Source organism: Dermacentor albipictus, chromosome 9 (genome assembly GCF_038994185.2).
Source record: "Dermacentor albipictus isolate Rhodes 1998 colony chromosome 9, USDA_Dalb.pri_finalv2, whole genome shotgun sequence".
In the NCBI taxonomy this organism is placed as follows: domain Eukaryota; kingdom Metazoa; phylum Arthropoda; class Arachnida; order Ixodida; family Ixodidae; genus Dermacentor; species Dermacentor albipictus.
The window spans coordinates 32,293,818-32,311,671 of NC_091829.1; the positions used below are offsets into that span (position 1 = coordinate 32,293,818).

The 17,854-nt window shown below is 49.0% G+C and overlaps 1 protein-coding gene across 3 annotated transcripts in view; it reads left to right on the top strand.

The window, feature by feature from the left end:
• Nucleotides 1-17,854, top strand: part of LOC135912699 (uncharacterized) — a 347,304-nt gene that overhangs the window by 260,845 nt on the left and 68,605 nt on the right. For all 3 annotated transcript variants that reach the window (XR_010567758.2, XM_070525684.1, XM_065445214.2), the window contains one exon: nt 2,869-3,115. The gene's annotated coding sequence lies outside the window, so the exon portion shown is untranslated. The remainder of the gene's footprint in view (nt 1-2,868; nt 3,116-17,854) is intronic.

A 17,854-nucleotide genomic window follows, 5' to 3' on the forward strand; every position in this document is an offset into this window, starting at 1 on the left:
CAGATAGGGAGAGCGCTAGCTCATTATTAAGAATTACTGAATGGTTTTGCGAGAAAAGCGGCAGTGAAATCAATAAACAAAAGAGTATTGGTTTCTGGCATGGCCATTGGAATGCCACGCCCGGTGTTTTTGAATATATCCGGTGGCTCATGTCACCTAGCACTTACGTGGGAGTACCGTTGGATGGGTATCGTGAGAACAAGTCACTCTGGCTCGAAAAAAAAAAAAAGATGAAATGCGGGCGATGGATGAAGCATGGATAGGTCGTGAATTGTCGATTTTTGCACGTGCTAATATTTGTAACGTTTTTCTCGCTGCAAAAATGATGTATCTTCGGCAGGCACTGTATTGTACACGCAAGCACATTCAAAAATTTCACCGAATCTTTGTGACGTTTATCTGGTGTTCTACGTGGGAGCGAACATCAAGGACAAATTTGTTTCGTCAAGTAAAGAAAGGTGGTCTCTCGGGGTGCCACTTGCTTCTTCAGCAAGTTGTATCACGTTTCTTATTTATAAGGGGCGAAAGCGACCCTTTCTGTATTGTTTTTTTCAAACCATGTGAACAGTTTCTATGCTTGATTTTTTTGTTTATTCGGTTATTGGCTCTCATTACACAATTTCAAGGTTCTTTCGTGAAGTTGTAACGTCCTATCGTTTCATTAGGCCAAGATTTTCCCTTGAGTACCTCTCCAATGTAAAAAGAAAGCGTCTTACGAAGGATCTCATTGATAGTGTGTTCCCTGTTCCATTGTATCGGTTAATGTTTCAAGAAGGTTGTGGGCAAGACGTACATAAGCCGTGATCGCACGCATCCTTCTTGGTTGCCTAAGTCACCTTTTAGAATGTCTGGCGCTTAGGTCACGTGCCACTGTCTGGCATTCTTCCCTCTTGACAGCTAGTGCTTTGACAACCTGTGTTAGACCGCACTGTCTTCGGGATCGGCCCAAGTTTTTTTTTGCGATTGCACTATACCTTTGGGATTGGCCCATAGTCTTAGCGAGATCATAATACCCTGGAAGTTGCTAAGTCTGGCTATATATTATCGCATACACAAAAAAAAATCGAATAAAACAAGATTGTGCTTCGTCTGCACGACAACGATTATATTCGCATTCAGTCAGCACTGGGTCTCCGAGAACCTGCATTAGCTGAACCGCGAGAACAAAGAAAAAGAAAGACAGTAGAGACAACGTCTGAATTAACACCAAAAATGTCACGAGACAAAAGTGCGGGACGAGATAAAAAGGCGAACGACGCCAAACGGAAGGGAGAATGTTGCATATCTCGGCGCGACCTGGTAGAACGCTGGAAAGCCACATCCGTCGAAACGCAAGCTGCGAAAGAAAGCAAAAAATGTGGCGACACAACCGGGCATCTAGACGACCAAATAAAAAAGCAATCAAATACTGACCTAAAGCTAAGCCAACCAAAGCGAGACGCAAAACGCGAAAACAAGCCCGCGTCTCACCGAAGCGTAACGGACAGCGATACGAGAGAACACCGTGCGGCTACTGGGAGCCGAAGTGCAAGCAGAACAAGAAACAACGTAAACAGTGCGAGTGTAAAAACAAGTTACTCGAGTTGACAACGTAATCGGGACAGGCGCTTCGCGTCGAGTGATAAACGAGCTAGCGAGTGAAAGCGGACGCCCTGGGTCGCATCAAAACAGATCCGCCGTGCTTCTCTTAGCTACATGTTGTTTTGTGCGAAGCATACTAGCCGCACAACCACGCTCTTCCTTGCTGCGCCGCGCGCGGCCGCGTAGCTACCATATGACGTCATAACAGCTGCAAAAGCGGAGGCTCAACTCGCGCGCTCGCTTGCGGCCGCGTAGCTACATAGCCGGGTCTCAGCTCGTGCGCTCGCCTGCATGAGTTGTTTCTTCGTCTAGCCGAACCGAATATAGCCAAGCAACAGCAGTTCACCAGGCTAAACAGTGGTTCAACAACAAAAATAAAGTCTAGTATGCTTCGCATCCTGGGCTTAACCTTAGCTAAGCCACAGCCACTTTTTTAAAGAGTAAATAGCTTTCTTTGGCTCTTTAGCCCGACTTCGCGGTGGTCTATGGTTGGTGGTGGTCGATGTTTCACTAGTGATACAAAGGGGCCCGTGAAAAGGGTGGCGTCCTCTCCCGCAACCAAATTACGCACCGCGTTCACCGTTGATTGCCAAGTGTTGTAACTCTTTGAGACGTCCGTGCTTTCTCGCTGGAGAGCTTCAAGACTTCTGAAGGTTCAGACTCTGGGTGGACACCAGGGCTAGTTTCGTCTCTGGTAATTAGCGTTGCCATGATTCTGGTGGCCACTGAAAATATTGGCTGAAGGCTTAGCTTGGTTAAGCCTGGAAGATTGCGAAAGCAATACCCTTGGCTGCGCCTTGGTTCGGCTCATGGTGTGGACATGGTTACCCTTTGTTAAACTTATGGCTATACATCATCCGACATAGCGCAAGGGAGCGCGCCGACCACTGCCTGGAGCCGAGCTGTAGCCCCATTTATCCTCCTAGCGTGACGTCACACCAGCGAGCGCCCTCTCTCGGTAGTGCCGCAGCAGCGGCGCGCAAGGCTTCGCCTCCACCATCGATGCCGCGAGCTGGGGCCCCGTCTCTCGTTCTGGCGTGACGTCACACGGTCACGCGACGCGCAGCTGTGTAAGGAGGCGCCACTACCACCGATGGGCCGACAGTGCGAGCAGTATTGCTTTCGCAATAAAATTAAATGCCTTTTGCATATTTGGCTCTCTCTTTGAAGCCTAGTAACAATTATCGTAAACCGACAGAAATTATGTGTGCAAATAAGGTGTGCTTCCTCACATTTTCCGTTTTTGGCGCACTTTTTTCTTTTGTTATTTGGTTGCTTCATTCGCAGGGCCAGCGGGTGCCGTTTTCGCTGTTATCGCTCCGGGTGCCAAACGCTTCGTCTGCTCCTGGCACTTTCTGCTTGTCTGGCAGGCCTTGGCTGTCTGCTGTACGCTGCAAGATTTTGTTTCTGTATCGGACAGCGTTCCAGTAATATACGGAAAACAGAAGGGCCACAAAACGTCCCTCGCGGCTTTATGGGCCAACATAGGGAAGGACAGCGCGGCCACTTGTTTCCGCTTCCAGGAGAATGACAGGTAAGCATGCTTGATATGTACAGCCGCCCTGATTTTTAATAATATAGCGCGAGCGTCGACTGAACTGCTGGTGAGCGCCTTATAACGGCGATAAGCGTGCAACAAGGCGAGAGTTCGCGCACGAGCCTTGTTGCCTTGTTGCACTCGCTTTGTTGCACGCTCTTGTTGCACGCTTATCGCCGTTATAAGGCGCTCACCAGCAGTTCAGTCGACGCTCGCGCTATATTATTAAAAATCAGGGCGGCTGTACACTCCAGGCGTATTTCTGCCATCCCCGTTGTCGTCGCCGGGAGGTTCCGTATAAAGCCCAAGGGCGATAATATCGTCGCCGTGCACCGTGTGCTGTATGTTCGAATGAAAGCGCGCGAGGGTTAGTCGCCGATGGCGCGTCAGTACCGCGCGCGCAACGGGAGGAAAGCGAGGAGGAAGCGCGCCGTCTACCGTCGCGCGCAAGGCTATGGGGGGAGGGTAGAGAGGGGAGCGTGTTCTACTCCTGGCGGCCGCGCACGCCCTCTTGAACGCCATCTTGAAAGCCATCTGCAGCGGGGACAGAGGCCACCGTGCGCTGTTTTCGTGGCTTAGTTTGCGTTGATTGCGGAAAGCAGCACGAAGGCCGATTACCTCGCTGCTGCTGCTGCCGCGCTTCCTTGCTCCAGCGTTCTTAGAGTGAGTTTCCGCGGTCACCTAGTGAGATGTGGTCATGTTTGCTTGTGCGCACGTGACACTATGCTTGTTAATTCAATTAGTATACCTATGTTTACAAGTTGATATTGCCGATAAAGCTACTGTCTTTACTTCGTATAGCTGTCTACTAATTTGCTATCGCAATCGATGCTTCGCTTTCACGTGAAACAAGGCTTGGATCACGAGGTAGGGCCGTGCACAATAAATGTTTGATGAGGCGAATCATTTTCAAGGCACCCTTTCTAGGATGACAACACTTTGGAGAGGAGCGCCATCGAACCCGCCCTAAAAATGCATTGTTGTTCCGAATACACTCTTAACAAAACGGTCTTCTATGTATTGAAGCACCAAAGTAACTGGAAGGCCCATGTATTTCAGCCCACAATTTGGGAGATATCTAAAAACTGGTACCATCCTGGAGATTCACATCAAGTCGATACGTCTTGTGAGCTCACCCTGTACAATTCGTAAGTTACGTTACGTTAGTCAAATTGGGTTAATTGGAGCAAAAGAGACAGGCTTTGCTGCGCCAGACACAGAGTGTTAGAAAGTCAATGGTAGAAACAATAAAACCGGCATTATTTAAAGTGTGTTCAGAAAGCTTACTTCGTCTAAAAAATTCACATCTGTAAAAGGCACAACTGAATCGTCTGTCAAAGTGCAGTGGTACGTGCATTGCGATTGTGGAAGTGTTTGTGTCTTAGTGTTTTGATATGTGGGCGTGTAATTGGAATGTGTAGTATTGTAAGTGGTTCCTGACATTATTCAGGTATCGGCTGTGCTTCCTTTGTGAATAGATAATTGTGTGTGATGTGTGTGTGCCCTATTCGGAGCCTGGATAATATTGCCTCAGTGAAGCGTTCTTGGTGATAGAAGGTTTTCTATTCACCTAGCACCAGTTTGATGAGGTGCACTTTGTTACTATCGTTCAGGTTCCACGGATCCTCCCATTTGTTATTCAGTGCTCTGCAAATAACTTGCAGCCCTCCTTCCCCGTACAACTAACTTACTAAGCATTTTTCTCGGAGGATCTGCCCTCTCTCACATTCTAAACTGAATAAACCTCAGACTCTAACACTAAGGCTTCTACAGACTCGGGAATACCCAGACCCCCTACTTCTTCACAGGATTTACCCCGAAATTAAGACAACAAATCATGTGCACTAGGCAATGACTTAGCGAATTAAGATCCCATGCTCTGGTGGTGCCCGGCGTTACGCGGCCCGATGAAAGCAACACTTCTTCACAATGTGATGCTGTTCTACGCAGCCCCGACCTTGAAGAACAGTTATGGGCTGTCCAACGGGCCCACAACGCGGCGGAGAGGCTCGGGCTCTCTGTCCCAATGTGGAAGCGGCCCGCTGCGTGCTAACGCGTGCCCTAAAGGACCACAATAAAGTTAATACATCCATGCATCCTTCCCTCAAGGGAGGGCTTTATTTTATCTTTATTTATTTTAAATATATTGTCATGTTTCGATCCTTGTTCGATCCTTGCCATGATCTTTGAAGATCATCAACGTCTAATGAATGCATGAGAGAAGATGGAATTATCTTGTTTATGAAGTTCATTTTCACTACGAACAGAGCTGCGCTTATTATGCGTCCCGGTGGCACACCAATTTCCTGGACGAATATGCGCTATAACGCTGTTCCTAGACGGACTTGAAATATTCTACCAGACATAAAGTCGGCTAGACATTTGAGCTTTTTTCCACGGCTGCCTAGATCTGCCAGGTATCTTTATATGCCAAATCTCGAAGTAGTGTCGTACGCTTTGTCCAGGTCGAAGAAAACTGTAAAACCGTGTTTTTTTATGTAGAAAAACATTCTGTATTTGATGTTCTACTCGGACAAGGTGATGAGTTGTTGAGCAGTGCTTTTTTATAACTGCATTAGTGAACGGCTACTACAGTTTCTGTTTGAAGAGTGAATGTCACCTTGTATTTATAATGCTTTCATAGGACTTTACTAAACAGCTCGAGCGGGCAATGGGACGGTATCTGCTTGGAGATGTAGGCGGCTTTCCGGCTTTCTGGCTTTCAGGGAGCGACTGCGTTTTCCCATGATTTGCATATTCTGCCCGTATCCCATATTTATATGAAAAATTATAGTAGAATTTTTGCACAGAGGTGTGAAAGCATGGAATAATGAATGCGGTCATGGCCAACTGCTGCTTTTTTGCCAATAGAAACTACCCTGTTTAACTCTTGAAATATTAAGGGAGCAAGCATTGTAGGGTCTATTTGATATCCCTGTAATGGGCAATCTCTGTTTAGCTGCAGAATGTTCCTTCTTTTGGAAATGCATCAGAGTAGTTTGCTGTGCTGGAGACATTAGAAAAGTGCTCACCTAATATATGTCAGCTTTTTATTGTAGTGTTGTCTGTATGCCTGGAGCTGTGAGTAAAGGTACTGTATATGTTGAATAATGTCCCTGGAACTTCTTTAGCTGATCGCACAACTTTTTGGATGTGACTGAAGTATTAATTGAGGACACATATTCTTGCCATGATGACTTTTCCGCGTGCCTCAGGGCGTATTGTGCTTTCGCTTTAGCCTCTAACCGAAGGCGGTAACTGTTGAGGTTAGCTGTCCCCGTTTCCGTGCAGTTAGAGTAAGTTTGTCTTTCTTAGCGTGCTTCAGGAAGCTGTGGTCCTTTGGCATCGACGACCCCGTGCTTTTTGGGTCGACCTCCATGGCCTTCTCCGAGGCGCATGAGAATCGAGGATTAGGCCTTCAGACGTGCGTCTCAGGGCTCGGAGTTTGACGAAGTCTTGGGCCCTGCGACACAGCAGTCTGTGGGCCCGCCTCGGATGATGATGGAGCAGCACTGGCCGCTGCCACCAAGTGGGCAGATGGAGTTACTACAGGGCCACTGGCTGTGACCCCAGTAGACCCCTAAAACTGATGTGGCGGTGCCCCTTGCCCCGCCACACTGACATAGCTCGCTTGAGGTAAGTGAGAGAGTTTCTTCCTTGCTTCATGGAAAGAGATCCCGTCTTTCACCGTGAGTGCAATTCTTTCTTTGTCTTTCCTCCAGAAAGGACAAGATTGGGAATAAGCTGCGTGATCTCTTTTGCAGTTTGCGCAATGTGGAGCAGCATTACAGTTGTCTGAGCGGTGATCATTGGCACAGCACTTTGCACATGTTGCTTTAACTCTACATGATAGTGACGCATGCCCAAACCTCTAGCACTTGAAGCACCGCCTCGGGTTCAGTATCTATGGCTTGACGTTGATCGTTACATACCTTGCTTCGGATGAACTGGGACATATACTGGGGCCAAAATAGAGCACAACATGTTTGGTTGGGATTTGTTCATCGTTTCTCCTGACTGTTATTCTCTGGACTTCGATTACGTTTAGCTCTTGGAATTTCCCAAGGAGTTTTTCGTCGCTTAAGTTAACGATGTCTTCTGCTGAGATCACGCCTCTGCTTGGATAACGTCTCCTGGAACTTAGCAAGACAACGTATGAATGTGCCTGGATTTACTCGGAATGTGAATTCGAAAGGTACTTAGGCCCGACCTTTTTTCAGAGGTTGATCTAGAAGGCTTGGAAAAGCTCCTGCCATTATGATTTCAAAATTCCGCGATGGGGGTAGCCAGCCAGCCACAAGCCCGACAAGGGGAGGTTACAAGATTTGGAAAATACCTGCAGATGCGAGCTATGTGCCACTGCTATGCCCTAATATATGTACTCTAGATTGCATATACTACACAGGTTAACCCTCGCCATCTGGAAATTCAGAATAATGAGAAGCGAATAGGAGACAGGAAAGATGTAAAAGTAAGAGAAAGAACAAGGCTGCAGAGGGGGACAGGAAAAGACGAGTGCCGAAATTTCCCGGATGGGTCAGTTCGGGAGTGCCACCTACGTGAAGCGGAGGGCAAAGAGGTGTGATGCCTCTGCTGAAAATCCATAATTGTCCAAACACCTGGCATTGGCTGGAGCCCCAGGATTTCCTCTTCGCCGGACACGGCAAACGTAAATTTGGACAGCCTAAACAACATTGAAGAAAATCAAATATGCAATCATCAAATATCAAATCAACACTTCATCAACAATCAAGCATACAATTTTTAGGAAATATCTAACCGAACATAAGATCACTCAAATTTAATCTCCAGTATCGAAAAGAATTTTGAGAAGAAAGAAATAGTAATATATATGCAAAAATGCAAATGAGTTAATAATTTCGTAAATATTGATTACGTCAGAGAGTTATTAATTGTTCGATGTAGCATTGTTGAAGTGCGTTAGCAAAATTAGGTCAAATTTTTATGGCATTCATTGTCACTGCTTGGTGACGATCCTTAAAGCGATTTGAAAGTGGCTGTAGCCTACTTCCATGGTAGCTACACTGTGTTTATTTAGCAGTAGCATGTGATCAAAGGTATTGAAAGCTTTTTTTGAAATCTAATAAGATAACTGTTACTAACTTATTGTCATTCAACGCTGTGCCTATTATGTGAGTAAGGGTAGCAAAGACGGGGGAGGGGGTAGCATAATTTGTTAAGAAACTCTGTTTCTGATGATAGGGCACGATGTACTTTGCAATATATTTATGAAAACAGTTGGCAAGAATCTTTTTCGAAACAGTGTTATACGCAAAACGACGATTGGCCTTTAATTAGACGGGTGGGAGCGATCGTCAGTTTTGTAGGCCGGAACAACGTTTGTTGTTTTTAATCAAGATGGGTAGGTTGCTACTTACACAGAATGGTCATGGCGGTCAGTACGAAAGAACGAGCATATCTGAGCACCGCTTATGCAAACAATCTAAAACTTACGAAGAGGCGGGGATGATGAGTGTGCATATGTAAACAAGCGGACAAACGCGAACGCACGTTACCATGCCGCTTCGGGATTTTCAAAGGGAACCCCATCGAGAGGTAAACGCTTCATCAAAGGCGAACAGCCGTGGCGAAATGGGGATGAGAGGGAGCGCAGGGAGGTCTGGGAAATTCGGGAAAGGCGAGAAGGGACGTGGATGCGGGATAGAAACATCCGGGCTTGTTTTGTAGCATGCAGCCATGTACTATTGATGCATACGGTTTCCAAGGCAACGCCCATATGCCCCTGCAGGGGTGCAGGAACTTTATAAATGGAGACCGCTCGTTATGTCTTTAACTTCGGTTTTATTTTCTTGATCATTCCATGCGGATCGTCCCAAGCCCCCAAATGCGACCATTGCCGATTACCTTGCAAAAATATTGGGCTGGTGGTTGGCTAGTGTGTGAATGAGGTTTCGTCAAAGTATTTTTCACGAAAGCATTCTTTTTTGTGATGTGAGCGCTCTTTGAAGTCGTTCCGAAGAAGCAAATCTTGGTTGGAGGGAATTTTTGAAAAAACATACATGTGAAACTAGGTACAATGGCACAGCTGAGTTTGCAATATTCTGCTGCCCTGGTCATTTCGCATGATGTCGTAGGTGGACGCATTTATGAATTTTTCGCGTTTATACGGGTCAGTAAAAAATCAAATAGTTGTGTCATTTTAGAAAACTATTGCCTAAGCATTGTTAATGTTTCAGCCATAACACGGGGTGATGATTTTATTTAAACTCCGAATAAACCAGCGCGATGTTACTATCGAAGCAATAACACTGGTGTCCACATTTTGTGAAGATGAGACCAAGCATAACATGCTAGAGGTGAATTTTGGTTGTGTTACTCTTCTTTCTCAGAAAGGAAACTTAACAAAAAGAAAAAAACATTCATGCTAATATATTCCCGGCCAGTACGTTTATACTGCAGCAGAAAACTGCGGAACAGCCCATCCTTGCCGCAAAACTTTGGCGCCCGTTGGTTAGACGCGTTGCCACAGGGTGACGCCACCACTCCAGCTGCTCACGTCTTCACTTTGCTGTAATCCGGCACGTGCGCCTATGTCCGTACTTGCGCTGTTATGTTGAAATTCTCTGTCAAGCTTCACGTGTAGATACTATGCTTGCATATGCGAATGCGTAGCCCAGGCGTCACGCCACGTGTCCATTTGCGCGGCGGCAACACACCTCATTTGCAGTGGATCGCGCCGCGCAACGCTGAACGCGTACCTATACGTCTCCTTCTCGGGAACACCGGAGGCTCCAGGCCGCAACACCTCGCGTAGCGCCCCCTTTCGTCGTGCGCGGGGATGCAGGTATAAGGAAGGGTTGAGTAATTTAGCGCGGGCCTGCCGGCGCACCCAACCAGGAAGAGGCACGCATAGCGTATATACGCACCCGTTCGCGGCCGCGCTTGGTGTAAGGCTCGGCGTCGAACGCTTCGTTAGGCTTAACGCCCGGCCCGCTAGGCCTAACGGAGCGTGCACGCCGGCGGCGCGCGTTTGGGGCGAGGCTGCGGGAACACCGCATTAAAAACCCCTTTCCTGCGCCGAAGAAAGCGGTGCGCGCCGTGGCAGGGGGGAATATAAATGCGAGCGACCCTGCCAACCGCACCTGTGCCGGTGGAGACGGCAAGGGAAGCGGCGGGCGATGAACGGGGTTGCAACGCCCACGTCTCGGTGTGAAGCGCGGGAGTCGTTTGAACTGCTCGATCGTGCCGCTGTGGTCCCGCGTCGAGGGGCGCCAACGTGTTGAGAGCTATAGCTACTGGCTTGTTTTCAAACGACCGAAGTCGTTTACCTTGTATCCGTTTCAACGTCTTTATATGGAGGCGGAGGAAAAAATGTTTTCTTGCAGTTCAACGAATGTGATTCAGGCGGAGCACACGTGAGCTGTGTGTGAATACACACGAAATACAGAAGCATAATTGGGCCATATTAGTTATTTCTTTAATTAGTATACACTCAGGGCCAAAGGCATTATGTGTAAGTATTCAGTTATTTCGAACGTGTTTCTTATCACCCATCGCAGTTATGGGTAGATATTGGTGATAACGGAGGTTTGATGTTACACCAGCCAGCGAGAAATAGAAAAAAGAACAGAAGATGAAGAAAGAAACTAACAATTTACGCCATTCGTAAAGAAACAAATGGGCAAGGACCGAAAGACTTCAGCTGGTTTGTTTTGCCGACGAGACATGCTTAAAGAAGTTCAACTCGGGGCATCTGCGCGACCATCTTGCAGGAGTTCTTTGCAAAGTAGTGTTTCGTGAATCAGAACAACGCACACGGGATAGAGTGCGTCCGCACGCTATTGCAGCATTGACAAAGACTTGGCGTTCATCAGCTACGATTTTGCCTGCAGGAGGAGGGAAGAGAAAAGTAGAAGGCAGAGAAGTTAACCAGAATAACATCCGGTTGGCTACCCTACACTGGGGGAATGGGAAAGGGGAAAACAAAAATCACAGGGAGAGAGAGGGGGGAAGGAAAGAAGGAAATTGCGGCGAGTTCGCTGATGCATGTGGTCTTACAGAAATTGCATTAGTAGTCACAGATGGTCGCACAAACCCGTCGTCCTTAAGAAACACAAAAGCGCCTTCACCGCTTTATGGGCCGACGGGCGATGCGGGCGGAGTTCCAGCAGCACTTGCACAGAAAGCGGCCGATTGTCCAATTTTCGGAAAGCTTTGGCAATTTCTTGTCTCTCTGGGTCATATCTTGGACAGTGGCACAGCAAGTGGTCGATGTTTTCTTCGGTGCCACAGACCTCACATGCTGCGCTGTCAGTCACTCCAATTAATGTAGAGTATGCCTTTGTGAAGGCCACTCCTAACCAAAGGCGGCATTTTGCCTGCAGGGGTTCAGTACCCTGGCCGGATCGTTTAATGGGAAGCTGACAAACCTGCATGCGTTGTTCATTTCGCGGCACCACGCGAAATTAAAGTCAAAAGGCATACTGCTGATTTGTACCCTGCAGTAAATACCGTACTTAAAGAAAAGGAGGAAGTTTCTTGGATTGCCGCGCCAGACTTAAGAGGCACCTGGTGGCCGTCGTAAGGCGCTAGCGGCGCGTCTGCTACTTGCTGGCGAACAGCGCCGCGAGCGGCAGAAGTCAGAGCACCGACTTGCGAAGCAGATGACGGGACGTAGGCGATCATGGTGCTTCCAGAGAAATCGCACTGCGGGTTTTATGCGAAGCATATTACGAGGGCTCAACCCAGCTCCTCAGGCGCGGCGGTGACCATGAAATCACGTGACACCGTGACGTCACGACAGAGGAGAAGTGGCTTTGGCTCAACTCTTGCAAGACGGGCTGGGTGGGAATCGAACCAGGGTCTCCGGAGTGTGGGACGGAGACGCTACCACTGAGCCACGAGTACAACGCTTCAAAGCGGTACAAAAGCGCCTCTAGTGAATGCGGTGTTGCCTTAGAAACGCGCTGTTTCTAAGGCGTGCGTCTCTTGCTCAGGCGCACATTTCGTTGCCGCGCCGAACGCTGCTTTGCTCGACGCTCACCGCGTCCAATGCGGGGCGCGTAGTCGCTGCCCTGTAGCCCATTGTCTTACACCCCTTGGCGGGTCGACGGGAACGCTGTCGCGTTCCACTCTTGAAGGCGAAGAAGTAATGCATGAGTTGTTTCTTCGTCTAGCCGAACCAAATATAGCCAAGCAACAGCAGTTCACCAGGCTAAACAGTGGTTCAACAACTAAAATAAAGGCTAGTATGCTTCGCATCCTGGGCTTAACCTTACCTAAGCCACAGCCATTTTTTAGGTTTGACGTATCGGAAAACACATTTTCCTGTACCTGCCTTTTAGAAAGGTCGCCACTTCTACGAGGCAGGCCACATTCATGGCACCAGGTAATATATAAAGCCGAAAGATACTGCAAATTCCAATGCAATTGTACCCCATGAACCGAGCTTACCGCGGGAAGCTAGAACGTGGAGCTTCGGCATTTGTATTCGATATTATTTTGGTGTGCACGTTCACATTGTCACGTACTTAATTATGTAAATAGGGGAAGAACACAAAAAAGGGTCACTGATGATGTATGAAAAAAATTCACCGATGATTACGATACTCACTAACGCGAAATTTGAGCGCATCTCTATGCGTGTTTTCATTTCGCGTTATTTTGGCTGGCGCGGACAATCTGTCTCGTGCGGCACGTTGAAAACTGAGTGAAGTGTGGCGTGACTTACTCGCTCATCGGGAGATCGCGAGAGGCAGCGTGCGGGTGATGCGTGGACGCGATTCAGAGCAGCCGCCGCACACAGACCTGCGCTCATGCAGCGCTTTGTTTTGACGTGCTCGTAGCATGCGTTATCGATGGCCTCATCGGTGAGCAGACGACAGGCGCTACTCTGGCGCTGTCTCGGAGCGATTGTCACCGCAGCAAGCCTCATACACGCCATACACAAAACGCTCATATGGCAGAGCAACTGCGCCATCTCGTGGCGAGCCGCTGCGGCAGTTACGTGACAGCATAAAAATCTTGCCTCTTCTTTGTAGGTGCGAAATGTCGCGTGCTTTTTCCTTCGTCTTCTGACAGGTCAGCGCTGTGTTTAGGTTCTTCGTCCTTCCTTCTTAACGCGATTCATCTCTTATGAAGATTACGACGTCGTTTCCACTGATCATAATCATGTTGGCGTACTCTGTTCTCTTGCGGCGTCGCTGCTCCCCAAAGTCAAGGACACTGTGGCACTGGGTGTCGCCTCCGCATCCTTGTATTCAGGGTCCATCTTCTCGTGCAGAATCGTATTTGGCACACTGTCTCCAAAAAAGTTTTTTTCATCAAGACGTCTCGATTTAGGTTCTCCATTGTAAGATCCTTGTAAAACACAAGCGCAAGCGAGAGCCGACACGAGCAGACGATAGTACGAAACGAGTTGTCGGGTGGGTTCGCGTCACACCAGTTTGTCGCTTGCATGTCACTGAAGGGGCCACCATAGAGAACGAGACATTCTATGCGGGACCGTTCTCAATGGTCTCCGCCGTTCGTGGCTTCATTTTAAAGTGAAAGCTTTGCCGGCCGTGAACTTGCGATTTCGCCGTGGCCGTGCTCCGAGGAGGCACATGACGTCACACCGCGTTCCTCGTCACGCTGCGTTCTTCGTCGTTGCGTTCGCCTCCGCTCGCTTCGCCAGCTGCGTTGCCTGCCTGATAACATGTCGGAGGATTGAAAAGGGGAGCTCGCGTGCGCCGCAACCGCAGTTGAGACGGCAGTATGGACGGCGACAATTCTGATAAGCAGGAGGAGGCCTCGCATCGACATCGGAACGAGATGAAGAGGAAACGAGTCGCCCAGGAAACAGACGAACAGCGTGCCGAACGACTGGCTAAACGCCGCAACATAGCTTGACAAACAAACTAACCTGGACTTGCAACCAAGATTAACTAAGTCTAACCATGCTATGCCTTAGCTTTCGCTACGTATATCCTGGCGTAGCTGAGCTAAGCCACGGCCAATTTTTTAGCTTCGCTCGTTCCCTCGGTTGCGCCGCCGACACTGCCGCGAACGCCCGCCGCAGGAAGGGACGCCTAAAGCACTAAATATAGAACAGTTTTAACAGCGGAGCTGTCTAAGCTTTAGTTCCGCCGTGGAGCGTTACTAGAAAACTAATGTTGAATTCCAATGGTGGAGTCGGAGCAGCTGACGGACTCCACGAGCGAGCACTCGACTCTGGCGCAGAGCGACGGCTCGAGATCCGCGAGTGGAACACAACCTGCGCCGCCGGAGCAAGGCGGAAGCGGAAGTTCTATTACTGAGTTACCCAGGATACCTTGCTTGTTGTCATTTCCTTCCGCTGTTTGCTCCCAGCACCGCCGCACCGGTCACTTGTCTCTTCAGCGCCGTTCACGTGTAGTTTTTTTAAAAGTGCGGAATGGATATCTCGCCAAGCGTGCAGCAGCTTTTGCTTCCTCGCGAGTCGTGACCGGTGGCGCCTCCCAGCAGACAAATATGGTGAAGGAAATACGTCACGCAGAGTTCCGGTCCACTCCGCCGATTTTGGCGGAGCATCTTTTTCTGCTCCACGGAGTGACCCCGCTCTAAATCCCCTCCGACTCTCTCATTGGAACACCTTACTCCCGCCCTGACTCTGCCATTGGAACAAATTTGCTCCGAAACGAGCAGAAAAACTTGCTCCGACTCCGCCATTGGCATTCAACATAAGCCCAGCTGTGCGCCGCCTCGAGTCGCCTAGTAACCAGCTGCGAGAGCAACGAGCCACTTAACTTCCTCGCTCCCCACACGCGTAGGGCGGAGTCGTGACGTCACATGCGAGTAAAAGCTTGGAACAGCCTACGCGGCGACACACCTCTCGCGTCCTCTATTCCATGCGTAAGTGATGCTGCCATGTGAAGACCGAAGAAAGTCCGGACGCCCGAAAAAGAAGCGGCTTACCAGGAAGAGTGCCGTACTGACAAGCGAGAACCGATGCGTCGCAGCCGAGCTGATCCGGTACACCGCGCCGAAGCTGCGGCTGAGAAGAGGCGACGCCGAGTCGAGGATACCGAGTTTCAGTCCAGGGAACGCTAGAGTCGCTGCCTGAACGCTCGACGTCGCCGAGAAAGCGATCCCGGCCTGCGACTGCTCGAAAACGTCCAGCATCAAGCCCGTCAAGACAACTTAGCGAAACCTAGCATAACCTCGCAAAACGTAGAAACAACTTAGCCAAGCCATAACATCGCAACACCTAGAAACAACTTAGCCAAGCCTACCATAAACCTCGCAAGACCTATAAACGACTTAGCCAAGCCTACCAACTACTTAGCACAACCTAGCTTAACCTCGCAAAACCTACAAACAGCTTAGGCAAGCCCACGTAAAAGCTAGCTGATCCCAAGTTCCGCTGTTGACTCCAGCTTTGCACCACTAGTGCAAGCTGCGCCCCTTTTTTTACGAAAGCGTTTCTCACTATTTGCTCCGTTTACATTCCACGCCCGCCGCTGGCTGCATGAAATGCGTTGATTTCGTTTATTTAAATACCGTCTCACTGCCCCACTGCCAGTACGAGTCATGTGCGCACGCACGTACACTATTGTTTCCGCTAGCGATCTGCAGAGTGGCTGTGATCAAGTTGTTAGAATGCACCGGTCTGAGTGGAGCGGACCGTAAACGCTCTGCTAAAATTGCCTGCTCTCCGACGTAGTTTGAGGGCGCGCACACGTTACGTCACGTTGGCGAGAACACCAATGTCCGTGGTTCGACCGATGGTTCGACGCACTGGCGCAGCCGACGTAAGCGGACGCGGCCAACGCGGCCAACGCGCTCCGATGCACACGGCGTCAAGCGACGCTCACCTGCGCGCCTATAACGTCGCACTATAAGCGCGCCTTAAGAGCCGCACTGTTAAAATGTATGTACAGGCGCCGACAAAAGCTCCACGCAGCCGGAGCCGGAGCAACGGCAAACTGCATCGCAACGCCATCTACAGGCAGCATCTGGGATCGAGAGAGCCAATAGGTGCCCTTTATTATCTGCAAGCATGTCGCTTGACTCGTGTCAATGTTTCGTGGTTCAGCTCGCCAAAATGCCGAGCGACTCCGCTGCAGTAGCAATCTGCGTGGAGTATACCACTTTTGTCGGCGCCTGTACATGCCATTGGGTATGTATCCCCGGTGTCGCTGAATGTGCCACTGAGTTTGTGCCCCAGGGGCCATCGGGCATTTGCCGCTCTTCAACGAACTTTTCTTTTTTGACGTCATCTTGGGTCGCTACAAGAATCAGATCACACCTATACGGTGACATTCACGTAATGCGATTTTTTTCTTGCAAATGATGGTCGGCACCGACGTTGTCGTTTTGTCGGCTCTCAGAAAGCGTGTTATTGCCAAATATTACCTTCAGCATCGTGGTTGTGCTCTTTAAGAGCTTTGCATGGGATATATTGAGCTAAGAGGCTTTTGCTGCTACCCAAGTGGTTCACAAAGACTGTCCTGGTTTTCTCTTTAATCATACAATGACAAAATATTTGTTCTGAAGTCTACAAAGATTGCCAGAGTGACGGCAGTGGTTATGAATGATAACAAATAGGCCGGTGCGTGTCTTGTACGGCTCCAATGGCAGCACCAATCGAGTGAATCCACTTACGCCGCAGGCACCCGTAGGCACGCTTCTCTAATGCCGACGCCAACTACAGTCGAGCACCTCTACAACGGACCCCTCTAGAACGGAATGACCTCTATAACGAAGAAATAAATACCTCCCTGTTCCTGTGTAAGCTGCGTGACCGTTTCACAATGAGGTGACTTACATAACGAAGGACTTCGGAAGCCCCAAGCACTCCGTTATAAACGTGTTCGACTGGAACGTATACGTCACGTCTCACGTAGAACGAGCTAGAGCACTTGCGCGCGCTCTAGCTTCCATTCGGCGACTAGAACTAATGACTCTCTTCCTTTAGTCATGAGCGGGAGCACGTCAGTTTGTTCTATTCTCTTTGCTGGTGAACTAAAGAGAACAGAACAATAATAACAATAGAATAGGACAATAGAATAGAAACGTATGATGATTACTCACCAACTAGCCCAACTTTCAACATTACTGAACTTTGTTCTATTCTCGCCCCGTGGCCGCTAATGCTTTGGACGCTGTGTTGAACTGCACCCCCACGTTCGGGGTCGGCTCTCGTTCCCAATCCTTTCATCGTAGCAGAATGCTATGAAGACGTTGGGAAACATTGTTAGGTTAGGTTAGGTTAGGCTAGGTTAGAACAAATATTTCGTCATTGTATGAATAAAAAGAAAATCAGAACAGTCTTCGTGAACCACTTGGGTAGCAGCAAAAGCCTCTTAGCTCAATATCTCCCATGCAAAGCTCTTGAAGAGCACAACCGCGATGCTGAAGGTAATATTTGGCAATAACGTGCTTTCTGAGAGCCGAAAAAACCACAACGTCGACGCCGACCTTCCTTTGCAAGAAAAAAATCACATGATGTGAATGTCACCGCATACCGCCTTCGCGTTCGGCCCAGCTTGTACCGTTCCCTTCTGGAGTAAAAACATTCGTGGACCATTACGACAATCCCTGATGCGAAATCTATACGTGTTTTCATTTCGCAATATATTGGCTGGCGCGGACAATCTGTCCCGCGCGGCACGTTAGAAATGGAGCGAAGTGTGGCGCGACAGCCTCGCTAATCGGGAGGTGCATTTTTTTTTGTTCCTTGAGCTGGCTCGCCGATCACCCATGTGTCGGTGAGTTCCCGTTCTCCGTCCGTTG